Here is a 17,787-nt window from a genome sequence, read left to right as displayed (position 1 = left end):
TGCCGACTGATTGTATATACCGTCCTTCGTCATCGTCTTTGCGTGTCGTTATTATTATTCATCAAAAGAGTATTTAGCTATTGTAAAAATGGCCATGTTTCTTGAATGAAGTACTTCCTAGCGTATTTTTCTTATTATCTTAAAACAAAGTAACTTGCACTTGATTGAATGAAAATAGATTCAAGAGAAATTTTCGAATTTTTCAAGAGAACCAGTTTTTTTGAGTTAAGAGAGTTTTTCTTAATAAATTCTATTGTCACTAATTTTTTTTTTTCAAGAACGATGACGACTTTAGTTCAAGTCTATCTTTTTTATCAATCAGTGTTTTGGTAATAGGACTCGTTAGTTTGGACTCGTTACTTCAGTTACTTTCGTTACTCTTTACTTTGGTACTTAGTATCGTTACTTTATAATCGTTGTTTTGTGTACAGGTTGGAAGACTTGGGCTTGACGTGGAACTTCGTTACTTATTGTGCACGGCGATCTTCGTTGCATGCTCGGTTTAACCTATAAGGGGTTTCTACTTTCTGTTAGTGTAAGGGCTTAATAGGATAATTTCAATACTCGGTATTCAAGTACTGAATAATATGTTTTTAATAATATGTATAATATTTTTAAAATGATATGTTAAATAAAACTATGTACAGGGTGGGTCAAATTCGACGCTTTTAAATGGAAACACCCTTTTCTATAGTAGATAGACGAAAACTAATATCGGTGTCTGGAGCTCAATTTTTGTCAAAAACATGATGGTGAAAACCGCATATCGATATCTGTTACCATTTCGGAGTTACGGGGTGTTTTTCAAAAATATGCATTTTTAACAAATCGGTGTAACTTTTTTGCTATGGAAAATTTTGTATTTTTATGAAAACATTTCCAAAACACCTTTTTACGTAGAATTTAATGGTTTAAGTATATTTTTTTTAAATTAATAATTTAAGAATTATCAACAGAAAATTTGATTTTTTATATGAGACACCCTGTATATCTTTAATTTATTGAAAAGAATTTAAAATTACTTTTCCAAAAATAAAACACACTTGATATTTTGCTCGATACCTCTTCGAGATATAGAGTATATAAAAATTCGCCCGCTTTAAATAAGTAGGCTTTGAATGGCACCGGCTGTAATGCAAAAAAATTCTAGCTGTTAGCATCAATTAAAACGAAAATAATATTTGCTATGAGAGATGCAGAATTTTATGACAATTTAAGATATATTTAACCAACATTAACAAATTTAAACTGTATCTGATAACAATAAAAATAAATAGCAAACTAAGACATGAGATTTTGCTGCAGGTGTTCGACCGTCTTCTGTTATATCGACCATCTTCTGTTATGGACCGACGCACACTGGCCGAATTTGATCAAATCATGGCATAAATAGAAATATTTACTTTTAATAATTGGTCACAAAAATGTCAATGCTGATATCCTACTATTCCAGCAGACTAGTTACACATGATTTTGACACGATAAATGATTGATTTGTTGTTTCAATTTAGGGTCTTAGTTGATTAAAACCGTTGGCAAGTTTTAAGCGTGCAGTTAAATAGATATACATTTGATGTGTTCAAATGTGTTTAAAAGCTTTATTTATAAAAAAAAATAAAACTGCAGTTATGGAATGGGACTACTGAGGTATGGACTTATTTAATACCAAAAAATGATAGTATAAGTCTGTATTTTACAAATCATATGAGATAATTAGCTAGGTAATATTATGTTCTTCAGTGAATTATTAAAAAATCAAAATACAAAAAGCATTTTGTTTGGTTTGGTTTGGTTTCATTCAATGCCTTTCTATATAGTATCTACCAAAAAAGGTTGCCCGAAGTTGCCCGCAATAAAATTATACAGTGTCTACTAAATTATATAGTGTCAACTAAAAGTCTTAGTTTCGACTACGTTATGCAAAATTTGTTAAATTTATCTGCATTCAAATTATTTTACGCATTTTTTTACTGTAGACATATTGTAAAAATGCCAAAAGAGCCAATAAAACGTGCAAAAAAAGATAGTTGTAAATTTTAATCATCAGATAAACATTTTTCTAAACCTCTTTAAGATTGCTCTATTAGCTTTGGACTATTACTATAGTGGAGTATGGTAAATGTAAAAATTGGAGGGGTATTTACATACATTTAATTTTTTTTTCTTTAGGCAAAAGAGTATTAATTTTTCCTGTTAAACGTAAAACTGTTAAAATTCAAAATATTAGAAACATCATTTTAGAAATTTATTTTTCGGTATTACCATTTTGTCTTAAATGTAAATTGTTAAAACCAGAATTAGTAATATCATAAAAAAATCTAAAAAAGTGGGGATCGTGTCCCCATATTCCACTCGAGCATGTTTCTTTCTCACTGGACTAATCTATAATTAAAATGTTGCCTATTTAGTTCATATAAACGGTATTCTGATTAGCCTAGGTTACCCCCTCAGTTACCCTGTATAATACAATTTCTGTTAAATATGGAACTAAAACTAATTCAGTTTATATATTTAGGTAAATTATGTTGATTTTTTATATTTTTAATAAAACAAAACGCGTAACTCTATTTATGCCCTGATTTGATTAAATTCGGCCAGTGTGCGACGGGGCCGTTTCTGAACATTTCTCGCGGAATTCATTAACTCAGTGGGGTTGAAAGATACCCTCTCATAATTGCTAAGTATTTCTAATTCTTGTCTAGATTATACGGAAGAATAAGGAACCTTTATTCTTCCGCAAATATATGCATAGGATTAGATCCATGGGCACTAAGTCAGGTGGCCTCGAAGGCCAACGGCTGGGATCTTTGTTAGCTATTCAATTATTCTTGAAATTGGCTGCAAAAATTTGCTGATAACGTCTGAGGCGGTGCCTCTTCTTGCTGGAAAAATATGTTTTCGAGTTCCATTAAGGGCATATTATAAATAAGGGGTCCAAAGCCTACTAGTTAAAAGTGGTCAACTTTTAAACATTCTGTATTTCGAAGGGGAATATAACAAAATATCAAGTGTGCTATATTTTTGGAAAGGTAATTTTAAATTCTTTTCGGTTAATTAGAAATATAGAGGGTGTCTCAAATAAAAATCAATTCATCTGTTGATAACTCTTAAAATATTAATTTTAAAAAAATATACTTATACCATTAAATTCTACGTAAAAAGGTGCTTTGGAAATGTTTTCATAGAAATACAAAATTTTCCATAGCAAAAGAGTTACAGCGATTTGTTAAAAATGCACATTTTTGATAAACACCCCGTAACTCCTAAACCGTAACAGATATCGATTTGTGGTTTTCACCATCATGTTTTTGAAAAAAATTGAGCTCCAGACACCGATATTAGTTTTCGTCTATCTCCTATAGAAAAGGGTGTTTCCATTTAAAAGCGTCGAATTTGACCCACCCTGTACTGTTAATAAAATTAAAAATGAAAAAAAAACAAATCAAACAAAGAAAATATGTGTATAATACTATAATAAATATAAAGTATTTTTTTATAATTTCTCTCTCTCTCTCTCTCTCTCTCTCTCTCTCTTTCTCTCAAACATTAAAGAGTAAAAATTAAAAAAAATGTATATATTTTTGTTAAAATGTAAAAATATTAAAAAAATGTATATTCCTCTGTGGCGGACTCATCTCTTCAAAAAAGTCCTTTGGATTAAAGCAGCAGTGTTTACTAAAAATTACTATTTTTATTTTGTAGATTTTCTTACGATCTATAAAGATCTTTAACAAATTAAATAGGGCCACTAAAAATATATGTATAGCACTTAACTTTTTAAAAGTGAGTTCTAGGTATCTCTACCTAGAACAAGAGCCAGCTAATACAAGTGCTAATACACTTTTAGGTATCTCTACCTAGAATTGACTTTTAAAAAGTTAAGTGCTATATTTTTAGAGGCCTGTGTTGATTTCCTGATCAACACAGGAAGCGCCAATGTTGGTTAGGAAAATTTGTTTACAAAAAGTAAAAACTGTTTCAAAAGAAAATTTGAACAAACAACAAGAGAGAATAAGCTACTTTCCGTTTGAATTTTAACTTTTAATTACTCGTATTTCATGTTTTCTTCAAATTTTTTTTTTAGTAGTTGGTTGTTTTTGACGGAACGGCGGATTTCTGATTAAAAGCTTAAATTTTCTCGAAAACCTAATTTTACTACCGGGATTTAAACCAACATCTCGTGTCGCTTGCACCCAAGCAGTTTAATTCGCTTTGATTTTGTTTTAATCCTTCTAGGGATTAAGAGCCAGGGATGAGGGAAAGGGAGATAGGTAACAGGGCACGTCGTAAGAACGCGTCGGAAATAAGCTGAAAGCCGGACCTGTTTTCTGAGGAAACAGCCGCATCATTACACCATTTAAGCTGATCGTTGTATCGCTTTGACGGTATTTATTTTTGATGGCTGTTAATTTTAAAGATAATCCGTTTTATAGAGCGTTAGTATGGAATGGATTCTCCTGTCGATGATATAATATAAATTACTACGATTATTAAACAGGAGAACGATAAGCGAAGGAGGTAAGTACAGGGTTTTTCGAAATATTTTGTGCGATACCTGCAGTCTTACCTATTATAGTTATAGTAAGAGACGGTAAATAAAGGAATTGTAAAGTTTTAACTGAACAACACAGAAAAAGAAAAAGAAACAGAAGACGATCAGAAAGTTAAAAAATATTTAATTAGAATTCAATGGAGAACCTTGTATCTTTTATTTAATTTTTTTTCACAAATCTAATATACAAAACACCATGAGAATGCGATAAATTTTATTTTTTAGTTATTATACTTAAATGTTCAAATTAAAGAAACTAAAGATTATTTGAGAAAGGGCGACTTTCACAAATTTAATATACAAAATACCATGTGAATGCCTTAAGTTTTATATTGGTGAAATAACTAGACTCTTAAATGTTCGAATTAAAGAGCGTAAAGATTATTTAAGAAAGGGCGACTTTTACAAATTTAATATTTGTCAGCATTCATGGGACACAGTGCACAGAAAAAAATTAAAAAAAAACATTTAATTACAATTCAGTTTGTTTCAAAGATAATTTTATCTTCCGATTATAACACTTTAAGCTGGTCTATATTTGCATGAACCGTTTTTGAGTTATTTTCATTTAATCAATGGCATCGCTATTGCTACCACAGAAAATGCATAATGTACCTTGGAGACTACCCTGTTTTACCACTCAGCTAAGATTTCGACATGAAGATGTCAGAAAAAATGCAGATGAAATTCATACCAATCCATTTATATCACTAAAAAAGTTTCTAATATGTTTTAAGTTAAACATACCTAGATGGGTTTATATATAAATCAGTCTTATTGGTTTATTTCAAAAGTGACAGATCACATTTCAACATGATTGGAGTGACGGTACGATGCACGACGCAGGGACGCAGATGCGCATGAACTCGACTTAAGATTTTTGAGACTTATTAAACTATACTTACCAAACAAATTATAAGTTATAATTTGTGTCGTTTGGTTTGGTTGTAGTTTTTTAAAGTTAAGTGGAGGAAAAATCGAGGGAAAAGTAAGTGTACACCCAGAGCACAATTTATATTCGGTGCCCGGAGAGTTGTATTAGTCACCAATAAAGTTTATATACCATCTCGTTAATGGTAGTAAAAACTGTAAAATAAAGAAATCACACGATAGGTAAATAATAATGGATTTTAGTACTTACTGTAGAAAGATAAAGTCAAAAGGTACTGATTTTAAAATATTAAGATTAACTAACTTTTGTAAAAGTCAAATGTAAACGCACTTAGCAAAACGTAGACATTCAAAATCTCATTGAAATCGGAATAACGGTGCGGAACCTACTATTATTTACGTAGGAAGTAGAGTTACAGACGCTTCCTCTTCGAGTTTGAGACGACCAGTATGTGTACGGTTTAATGCCGGGTCTAGACCTTGAGACAAATTGTCCACACCGCAAGGACAAAAGTACAACAAAGTCAAAAGTTTAGTTGTTTTTATGGACGTGGGATTTTAAACCTAACAGAAAAATATTTAGTTTTTCCCAGAGAAACGGGTCCTTCATTCTAAACAGTTTTTACGATCTTCTGAAAAAATACCAATTTAAGGGCGGAAACACATGATACACTTTTAACAAGCTAGGTTTGTTGTCTGCTCTAAAATATTCCATTACAAAAACATAGGCACTTTGATCTTTATCGACTCGAGACGGAACATTGACAAGTCTCCGAATGTTGAAACAAAACAAAAATGAGACAAAAATGTCGCAGAACTATATTGGATTTCTCGCAATTTTGTCGTAAAACATAAATGTTTCTGTCTTGTCGTTATTTTGTCTGCTTGGTCTGGACCCGGCATTAGAGATTTTGATTACCTCCGATAGGTTACAGTCTTTATTCAGTCTGCAATATTTTTGAAAACCCTGTACATCAAACTTATAAGAGAACATAAAATTATTAATACAATACATTTATGAAAAGGTAGCGATTTATATTTGAATTAGAAAAACAGCTAATCTCATATAAAAAAAAATATCCTCAGTCAATTTACAGTTATTTTTCTCAACGAAAACTCTATTATCTTAAATCAAATGCCAATAAAATAACATTATACGTAAAGCCACTCAGTCCCATGCTTAATTGTGCGTGAAGTCAATCTAGATCGAATTCAGGGTTATAACTTTTATTTTCCTTTTTTTTTCTTATACATGTATACACTTTTTTCAAACCTTTTTCCAAGAGGGTTATCCTTCTGCTTCCTTTAGCTCTCAAAACTGCTATATAGGCATTTTTTATATAATATTTTTTTGTATTATTGTCAAGAACCAAAATTAAGGGCGACCTGGGTTTATAGTGATTTAGGATAAAATCATGTAAAACATAAATTTAGTGAGTCATGTTGATATAAACCCAAGGGGCAACAGTTTATTGCCTTATGTTGATTTACACGTTCTCCATAAATGCTTTTACTTGTTTTAAAAAGGTTAATCCCGTTTATACTTTTCCAAAATTCCATACCGATTTAGAGAAAATTTAAAAAAATTAAAATATATTTGTTTTTTCCTTTTTAGAAGTCTTAAATATCAAAATGCGTTTCTACGCTAATATAATTTCGTTTTCAATAGCTGTTAGATTGTTATTGATAGACTTTTAATTAACATCATATTTGTTGCTGTATTAAAATGTTAAAGAAGCACAAAATTTCTTTAGTTCACTACGGAAATGGTGATAATAATTATCGGAAAGTGTGATAATTTAACAACAGCAAAAAATATGATGTTAATCAAAATTAATGATAACCATCTATTAAAGAATTATATCGAAATTATATTACCATAGAAACTCGTTTTGATTTTTAGGACTTTGAACAGGACTTTGAACCATATTACATAATACAACCACACTTTTATGTTTTTTTAATTTTCTCTAAAACTGTATTGAAATTGAAATTGAAATTTGAAAAAGTATAAACGGAATTAACAAACTAATTTTCGAATAAGCAAATATCTTTATGAGGAATGAATTTGTCTCAAAATGTCATTAATAAAAATGTTTCTCCTTTTGCAAAGACAATCCTGGGACCAGTGGCGGATACAGAGGGGTGACCTATAGGGCCCAGGCCCCCCCTAAAATCTATAAATTGGGCCGAATATTAGGCTTTTGGATTAAAAATGGCACCCTAAAAATCATATTCTACATTACTTTTTATTTGGCCCCCCTAAAACAAATTCTTGTATCCGCCTCTGCCTGTAACGTACTGTAGATTTGTTTTAAAATAAACAGCACTCATTATAAAACAATTATAGATGCAAGTAACTGAAGCTAGTAGGAGAGTAATACCGGAACCCCATTAGGGCCACACGCCACGCTTTCCCGCGTGGGCCCACGTGAGCCCACGTGTTGCCACATGGGAAAGAGTGTACACATGAGATCTGGGACAGACGAATCGACCATTATACGTGTGATAGCGGGGGATGGCGTGGGGTGGCGTGACATGGCGTGACGTATTGCCTAGTATGTACGCAATACATGTAATTAAATGGAAAAACATACGCACATATCTTCATGACGTGGGGTGGCATAGCATGGCGTGTGGCGTAATAGGGTCCCGGCTTAAGTCTTCTAGTCAATAGTTAGAGGTAATTTGGTTTGGGATCGGTTCTAGTCTGTTAGTCCGAGTGATAGTCTTGCAGTTACTCTTAGAGCTTCACAGTCTCACCGATCATGATTACATCGTGGCAGTTGCCATATAATATGTAAGTTAAGATTTGTATACTAAAAATACTGGGCATTTTTCCATTTCATCTATTTTTTATTGCTTGATATTTATTAATAATTAATAAATATTTATTTTTTATATAACTACTCTTTTTACCAAAAGAGCACCTTGTACCTATAGCAGTCTCTTTTGACAGAAGACTAGCCTTGTTTCTAACAATTAATAATTTCCACACCACCGTGACATGTGGTGGACGCTCCTGTTTCTTTTAGATTAAGTTAGCCCTTTAGTCAGGGGCGGATCATAAATTTGTGGGGCCCTGGGCTGGAACTTGGCTTGGGCTGAAACTGGGTCTGCCCAAGTACTGAACTAATAGCCATGTCAAAAAACTGTTTCTATAATGATATATTACTATTATGTATTTTTTATTGCACAAAGAAACATAAATGTTACTTAAATCTACGTAAGTATTAGTTGTACAAAAGGCGCTCTTGTTGCTGTGGTAGCAATCTCTTCCAGGCAACCTTTGGGTGAGAGAGAAACCGAAATAGTGATATCATATAAGAATACAAAAATAAACAATAAAACAATTTTATTTATTTATTATGAATTAGTAAAAGAAATTGATAGGTTGCAGTCATAGAAATTGACAGTTATATGGTCATCACATTGCAAGTCTTTTGTTAGATCACAATTTATGGAAAGAAGTGATAAATTATTAATTTAGTCGATGGTTCGACATTGTTGTCCTATATTTATTTTCTACATAGGACATCTTGGAGAAGTAGCGTTCTGCTTCACAGCTAGTGATTGACAATGGTAAAGAAAATCTGGTATCTGGTAGAAATGGTATAGCAGTTAGGGAACACGTCAATAGATCCGGCACTGCCTTTAGTCTCATTTTGATTATTATCATTTCACATTCTTTATTGTTTTGCCAAGCTATGTAAAAAAATATTTTTTAATCAAGTATAGTCTTCATGTAATTAGAATTTCCTTTTCATATGTACTCTCCATACTACAGCGACATGGTGGTATCGCGATTTTCTTATTGATATAGTAGCCTTATAAATGTATATTTTCATTTGGATTATAATAGAAGGATAATAGTATATTCTTTTATTAAGAGTAAAATTAGTACTTTTTGGCAAGGTTAGACGTTTGACATTACAGACGTGGCACAAAAAGTCACTGTTACTCCTAATAGAATACGCTTTTTATATTCAACCGTCACAAATAATATTTTAAATAATTTCAAACGTTGTAAATAATATAAAATGATTTAAAAGTAATACCTAGTAAATAATTATATATCGAGAAACTATGGTTACAGTCGTTGAATTTGACACTTTATAAGTTTAATAATACATTTTAGTACTTTTGTGCTTAGGCCTAAAAATTACTTTGTTAGATTGTCAATCACGTGGCAACAATTAACACTTTTGTGACGTTTTAAAAAAATATATTTTAATGAAATTTATTATTTTTGTATTCTATTTTATTCAACCCTATCAGATTTCTGGATCATTCGATATTTTTACGTACATCCACAAAACCGGGCTTTTTTGAATAAAATACAATAAAGCGTGTTTTTTACAGACAATCTATTTCTCTATACCAGTACACATATAAAAAATCAGATTTAAAAATTTTAACAGATCGCTGTATGTTGGCGAATAATAAAAAACTTTTATTATTCATCATTAGTCCATTATATTTTGGTGTAAATTTAAATTTTGAATTTTATATACCTATATGTATAGGGTGCTACGAATTCGGGGTACGGGCATTCGTATCTGGAAAACTGTAATAGATACGAAGATGGTTAAACTGGGTCAAAGTTGCTCCTTGCAGTGGCGGCTCGTCAGGGTAGGCAAGGTAGGCGGCGCCTACCCTAAGATTTTGGCAGAATTTAAGCGATTTATTACATTACATTATTTACTATTAATGTTGCCAATACATAAAAATACTGTTAATACACGGAAGTGTGTTTTAATAATCAATATTATTTTAATATTTGTGGTCTTGTATATTGTACAAGTACGCTGACCGCTGACTGTGCCGCTGCGTTAGAAAACAAAATAATTTTGACCGTTGAAGTGCCTTTGTTCGATTTCTACATGGCCTACTATCAGAGTCGATGCACGACGTACGGCTGTCTTCTGTCTCACTCATCGTGCGGTAGCGAAGTCGGAGTTGTATCATATTAAGGCGGGGCTTAGGCGAAATCTCCGGTCGCCTTCGCATGAAGTCGTTGAGGTTTAGATGTTTAGGGGATATTCCGGATATTTCATAAGGAGATATATCACATTTCGTTAAGGGGATATTTCATATGATTCATTATACGTTTAAAGCAAATTGGAAACATTTTTCGGGCTTGTTCGAAAATGATATAACCGGTTGTATTTCAGAACACGCCACAGAAATAAAAGAATCCGAAATAAAAAAACTGCGATATTTTAGACAGACAAGACAAGACGATACAACAGATATTACGGAAAAGTCTCTGTGCTATTTCAATTGGATATGATAATAAAAGCGGCTAAGTCAAATATCTTTGCAAATTTTATTTTATGAAATATTGGATAACATTGTTAGACATTTAGAAGTAAGGTTTGCAGATACGTACTCGTATGTCTCAATTATTTTTATTTATCTCTTGCGGATCCGAAAGAATCCTATAAAAAAATCCAACTCATTTAACATCTGATTTAACAAACTTATTATATTGATACATTTCTAACTTCCAACGCATTTAATAGTGATTTAACAAACAAAAAATGTTATTGACCAACATAAATTAATTAATAAATTGCAGGTATTAATAATAGATATGATAATTTCGACCATAAAATAATTTAAGGAGAATAATCCTGGAAATATATTTCCAGAGGCTTTCAAATTGTTTGTTTTCTTTGTTACTACACCATTTACAAGGACTTGGGTTGAGAGATATTTTTCATGTTTAAATTGCATTAAAATTTATAGTAGAGATTCCATGAAAAATAAACGTTTATCGCCACTTGCCTTACTTTCAATCTAAAAACATATTTTCACAGCTCTTCAACAATCTGATGATTTTACTGATATAATAATAAATAACTTTTCTTTATTGAGACCGACTCATCAATTTAATATATAAAACATAATTATTCTTTCTCTCAATACTATCAATTTTTAAGTTTGCGTAAAAAAATAAAATAAAATTCTATGATGTACTCCATAGTGACTCCATAGTAATAGATAAAAAAATAGATAAAATAGATTAACAAAAACTATACTTGTACATTATGTCAATCATTTTGTCATTACGGTGAATGCTGTTATTTTTGCTTTAGTTTTGTCTTAAATGTTTTTGAGCTATGTTTTTAACCCATAAATACCAAGGATACACTATTATTTTTAGACATAACCTAATCTAGTTTTTAGACTACTACTATTACCTAATTGGGTAAAAAAAATCATTTTAATTTCTTTTTCTCTGGATTCCATTTCTGGACCACTCGATATCTTTATGTACACATCCATAGATCTGGACTTTTTTTAATAAAATACAATAAAGCGCATTTTTAGCGCAGACAATATAATGCTTTAAACCATCAGTACATATATAAAATAATAGATTTAAATATTTGAATAGCTCGCTGTACGTTTTTGATCTGCGAATAGTAATAAAAAAATATATACATCTTATTAAATTTTAATGTAAATTTAGATTTTTTATAGTATTGTTTTGTTATTTCAAGTTTTTATTTTTTTATCAAAATTGTCTTTCTTTTTCTATTATTCGGTTTCCTATACAAGCATATATTTTCCTCCATAATATTTTGTGTGAATTACCTAGAAGTGAATATTTGGGCAGTCTATTTTCGGTTGTGAGGCTCTGCATCAGGATTCAACGGTCGACGCTGTAAGCTGATTGTGGCAAGATCTAGCCGCACAATTCCTCTGAGAGAGGGCGCTATAATCATTGAGAGTCCGCTCTATCCTCTATTTGCTTTCTCTCGTTTGCTCTAAAAAGGTGAGCCGGTGTAGAGGAAAATAAAAGGAAATACGTTCTTTATCTATTTCTATATCTGCTCGTAGAAAAGCCGATGCGGCGCCCACAGACATGCGAGTATTTTAGATAAATATGATTTAATATTAGTATACTTTATACTGAAAAATCAGCTTTACAAAAAATAACATGGTTTTATTATTATTCAATAAGTAAATGCACTTCTTACAAATATCACTTATAAAAACATCTGTTACAATCTTTCCTGGCTCGTTGGATAAAATTTACCTAATAAGTGCGAAGTAAATAATAAAATGCAGAAAGTTTTTTCTTCTATTAAAAAATAATATCCCAATTCTGAAGTAATTTGTGACGTATGCAATGTAGAATGTTTAGAAGGGGGCTTAATCACCGCGACCTTACAGATTTATTGTGTGTTTCTTTCTTAAGTTATAGCGGATTATAACTCATTATACAGTCTCAATGCTCTGACAAAAGCCAGTATCTGAGACGGCTCCAGGGAGGCCAGCTCTCCCACTTCGACAACAGCCGTACCAAAGTTTTTGGCACGAACGGGTGTCGTCTCGGCGCATTAAGGTGTTCTGGTGTTTCACCATTTTCTCCACAGAATCTGTATTCGCCATTGTTTCTCAGCTTCAATCTACTGAGGTGTTCGTTGAAGAGACATCAGTGTCCTGTTAGAAACTCCGTGACAATCCGAAGATTTTTCTTACTTAAATCAAGGAAAATCTTGATTTTTCTCGGTCGTAAGTTCTGAAGAATTTTTTCGAGTGTCTTAGACCGTTGGAGGATTCCCATTCCAGGTTGCTGATGGAGTCCTTCAGGTTCGTCAGTTCCGCTTTAAGCCGCAAATCTGTTAAGGGTAGAAGTCTTTAGCATTGCACAGAGATTTCGTTTTCAGTCCATCTAAATTTCTGTATTTAATATGCCCATATAGACGGTTTTTGAGTATGCTCCACAGGAAGAAGTCATTCGGCGAAAGATCCTGTGGTATTTTCCTACTGTATCCCCAATAAACGGGAGTCAATGTTTTTGTTTTGTTGTTTTCTTCAACATAAAAAATATTCAAGACATTGTTCTTTTCTTTCTGTTCAATTATTTTTGTCTTCACACTTCTATGTGCTTAATACCTTAGTGCCTTTATTAGAAAATTCATAATTATTTTATACAAAATTACTCTATTTGGTAGTTCAAATTTTTGTAAACAAAATGCATAGATAAAAGACTCGTAATACAAAATGTGACATCGAATCACACTTATAATTTAAATAATCAATGACACAATCACACTGGTATTTTAATTGTAGGTTTTCTGGGCCGTATCATAAATTTTACTAATTTGAATGTAGATTTTTTCAACTTTTAAATGACTATTCCAAATGGAACGAAATTCTAGACAAAAGTACAACTTTAACGGCTCTTCAGAAAAGTCTAATACAATTTTTGCATAAAATTATCTGGGGAGATAATAATTACTGATTCTTTCAAAATTGATTTACATGTGATTTCCTATATCCCGTGTTCCGATGCACCACACGGTATAAAGTCTAATCCTTTAGTGGTAATGCTAAAAGTAACCTGCTTGAGTACATTAGGATAAAAAAATATATTATAACGCATTCGTTTAAATACTTATTTCTTTTCTTTTATCTGCCACGTGCTTACTCAACCCTCAGTAAATAAAAGAGATACAGTTTTGAAGTTATAGACTGAAAACCGCTATAAATAACCACTGCTCGTCCTTTACAAACACCATCTAAATCAAATGTACATCCATAGAGCTTCAGTGTTGTCAAAGAGATATAAAGCACACCATTACGGGTAATGTTCGCGTTACGGTACTGGAATGGTAGAGAGAGAGCGGCCTATTTTGCCACAGCCAGGCCGTAGATCATCATAAAACCACGTCAGCCCTGGCCAATTACACCGCAAAAAACACACACCGGTCGTAAAATAGTTGATAAAAGATTCCATGGATCGGAGCCAGCGAAAGCTGCAAATAAAAACCGTCCTTTTAAGCTTGTCGCCCACTTGTCCGGCACAGCACGGACCGTAGCTGCTCGTCGCCTGCAGGCGACGGAGAGCTTGGTCGCCCACTTTGCCGCAGGAAACCGGCAAGCCGTCACGTCGCGGTCGTATGTTGCGAAGATCTTTTTGTTTTAGTTTACATGTAGCAGTGACAGAGTCACTATGTGTGAAAGCAGCAGTTCTGATGAAGAAGTTATTGTAGCGGCCGCATTTTTTGGAAGAAGAAGAAAATAAATAGAAGATAAAGAGAAAAATGTGGGTCCACCCCATTAATCAAAAGCGGACTGAACGCGGAGAGTCCCATCATTTATTTAACGATTTAATTTCCTAATTTTTTTCTTAGGACTGCTTTCTCGGACTTAACAATAACAACTGCCAAAATAATTGCAAAACATATATGCGATCGAAAGGCTTCCATAAGTTAATGCAGGCCAGCGCCGGCCGGCCGGCTCCGCGTACAGTTGACCGGCCCGTCCTGGCACGGACCGTCGTTTGACGGGGAGAGTCGGAGAGCTGGAATCTGTTCCGTCGACGGACTCGCCGTTCCGTGCCGTGACGGGCTAATGTGCGGTAGTCTATTCATTTGCATGGTTTTAATCCTATCCGTATTTTGACGGGCCGGAACGGGACGGGACGTGACGGCCAAGTGGGCGACAAGCTTTATGGGTCAAACTGAAATTCCGGGCTTGCAATAAACAGATGAGTAGTTAAAAATTTAAAGCTGGTCCTGTAATAGCTTCTTTCCTATAGTATTTTTTAGAAAGGAAATTATTAAAATGTACATATATTTTTTTCAAACGTCGCAAAAGTATTAATTTTTGCGACGTGATTGACAATATAAAAAGGTGATTTTAATGTCTAGGCATAACAGTAAAGCCACTTTTACGCCTAAGCATAAAAATACGAAAATACAACAAAAATATATTATTAAATTGAATATACATACAGTGTCGAATACAACGAGCGTAACTATAGTGTCTCAATATACAGAGCGATCCGAACTGTAGTTAGGAAACTTCGGCAGCGTATTCTGCATTTAAAAATAAGTAAAAAAAATCGTATAAATGTATGTCCTAAAATGCTTAGTTTCGGAGATACAGGGTGTAGAAGTTTCATTGTTATTTCGATTTTTTCCAAATAATCTCTGATGTAACGTCAATATTTGAATGAAAATTGGTGCTTTTGGTAGTTTTTTGATATGAGAAATTTGATTTTGATGTCAATATGACTCCTACTTCTAGAGGTTGAAAAAATCGAAATAAATATAAAACTTCTACACTCTGTGTCTCCGAAACTAAGCATTTTAGGACATACATTTATACGAAGTTTTTACTTATTTTAATCTGCAGAATATGCTGCTGAAGTTTCCGGAACTGTTTGGACCACCCTGTATAATTACTTACAAGGTATTATTTTAAAATCTTTTTATATTATTTGGAACGTTTAAAATTGTTTAAACAATTATTTGTGACGTTTGAAAAAAATAGTATGTTCTATTCGGAGTAAAAATGACTTTTTGTGTTTCTCCAGTAATGTCAAACATACAGTATCGTCACAAAAAGTATAGTTTTTACTCCTAATAAAACAATATAATACCATTAGCGTAACTAGCAATTTATCCTGGGGTGGTCCTGGGGGGGGCCTGGGGTTGAGCCTAAGGGGGGCCTAGGGCTTTTGTTTTTTTAAAAATGAAAAATAATTAAAAAACACATTTTTTGAATAAAACGTTTACATGGATTTCTCTATCAATATATGTCACAGACTTGGTTATCAAACCGTGTTCCCGTAGATTACTTAAATAGGTACCTACAAATTTTCTAAAAAATAAAAATTAACACGTTTTAATCTAACCTAACCTAACTAAACAAAATAATATTAACTAAACAAAACTAGAAAACGTCATTTTAACTGCATCACAAGCAAATAAAAATTAATACGTAGCCAAGAGTCATAATTCAGGATTTCTCTGGGAGTGCCCAACAGTACCTGGGGGGGAACACCCCGGGCATTCCTGTAGTTACGCCAATGTATAATACTATACTTTAAACAACTAATGTTATTTTTTTTGTGTGTGTACACAGGGTGTGAAGATTTTTTCATCGATTTGGTCACTCAAATATAAATATTTTTAATACGGCGATATTTTCGAGTATGTATTTAGTTTTCGGTTCAAATACTCCTATTCCTATTTAAAATAATGTATTCCTTAAACCGTAGTTTTTACTATGTCGACCAAAGTAGTTTTCTGGAAAGACGCCCAGTATAAATATACAGTTCTAAACTAGAGCATTAACAATCCCTTAACTTACTTCGAATTCTATGCTATCGCCAAAACTACCCAGACGAAAAAATAACAACTACGAAATTTACACCCGAGAACTCGCCCTTAATTTTGACTACCCCTAATAATCGTCGTCGGAACTGGGCCAAACTTCTTCAACAAACATCCCTACAGGACCGTATTTCAAAACTTATATGCCCTCGGACAAAGTCCGACCGAACACTAGATCATGTATACTTTGGTGGATAAAGGTATAACCTCTTGACTCTGTTGCTGCTGTCTAATTCTCATTTCTTAAGTCTCCGTCTTGTAGGATGTAAAATGAGTAGAAGGTGGATTAATCACCACGACCTTAAAGATCTATTGTGTCCCATTTTTTCTTGAGTTATAACTCATCATATCTATAATAATTCATCACATATCTTCCTGTTGTAGGGGAGACAGTTGCCCATCCTCCTCTGACAATAACTGTTCATCCTCCGAAACACCCTTCCACGGTTGGGGTTTAGCCCACTAACTGGACCAAAACTGGGCCCAAATTCTGTAACTTCGACATGAAAACGTTACGCTTTCAAAGCAAGAGTAGTAGGCAAAAGTATTCGATCTTGTTGCTCGTTGCCATGCGAATCGTTTTCTGGATACGCGTTGAGGACATATTGGATGTTGGATGGATGTAACAATGAAAAATATCAATGTTACGTGAAGTTTAGATTGGAAAGTGCCCATAAGGACAATGTAAACACTATTTGGCGCTATTCTTGCAACGGTCGCGACCCAAAGCTTTTGAAAATTTCGTAGAGGTTCGGCTTTTTCCGGAATTATATCGCCATATATTGTTTATTTATAAATAAAATACAGTGTGTTGCATACAAGAAACTTTATTTTATATAAGGACACCTATGAAACATTGGTTTTTGCCAAGAAGTAAACTACTTGAACTGCCAAGTAGTAAATTATCAATTACTTGTTGAGGAATTTATAGAAGAAGTAGTAATTTTCATTAAAGAGCAAGATAACGCACAAAATCACAATTTTTTCGATTTTCACTGACCGTTCGACAAGCAAAACGATCCTTTAACGCAGCCGTTTTGGAAGCGCTTAGCGCAATCAGTAAAGACGCCAAGCGCGTTAGATGAGAATACCTAAATCGGTAGTTAAGTGCGCGCTCAGCGAAAATTAACGTCATATAGCTGTATATGTATCCCTCATAATAAAATGTTGGCTTTTGATGTTTTCAACAGATGCATATATGTA

Source organism: Sitophilus oryzae, unplaced genomic scaffold, assembly GCF_002938485.1.
Source record: "Sitophilus oryzae breed Bouriz unplaced genomic scaffold, Soryzae_2.0 scaffold_813_pilon_pilon, whole genome shotgun sequence".
Lineage (NCBI taxonomy): Eukaryota > Metazoa > Arthropoda > Insecta > Coleoptera > Curculionidae > Sitophilus > Sitophilus oryzae.
The sequence above is the reverse complement of the archived record's forward strand: the minus strand, read 5'-3'. Positions refer to the sequence as shown.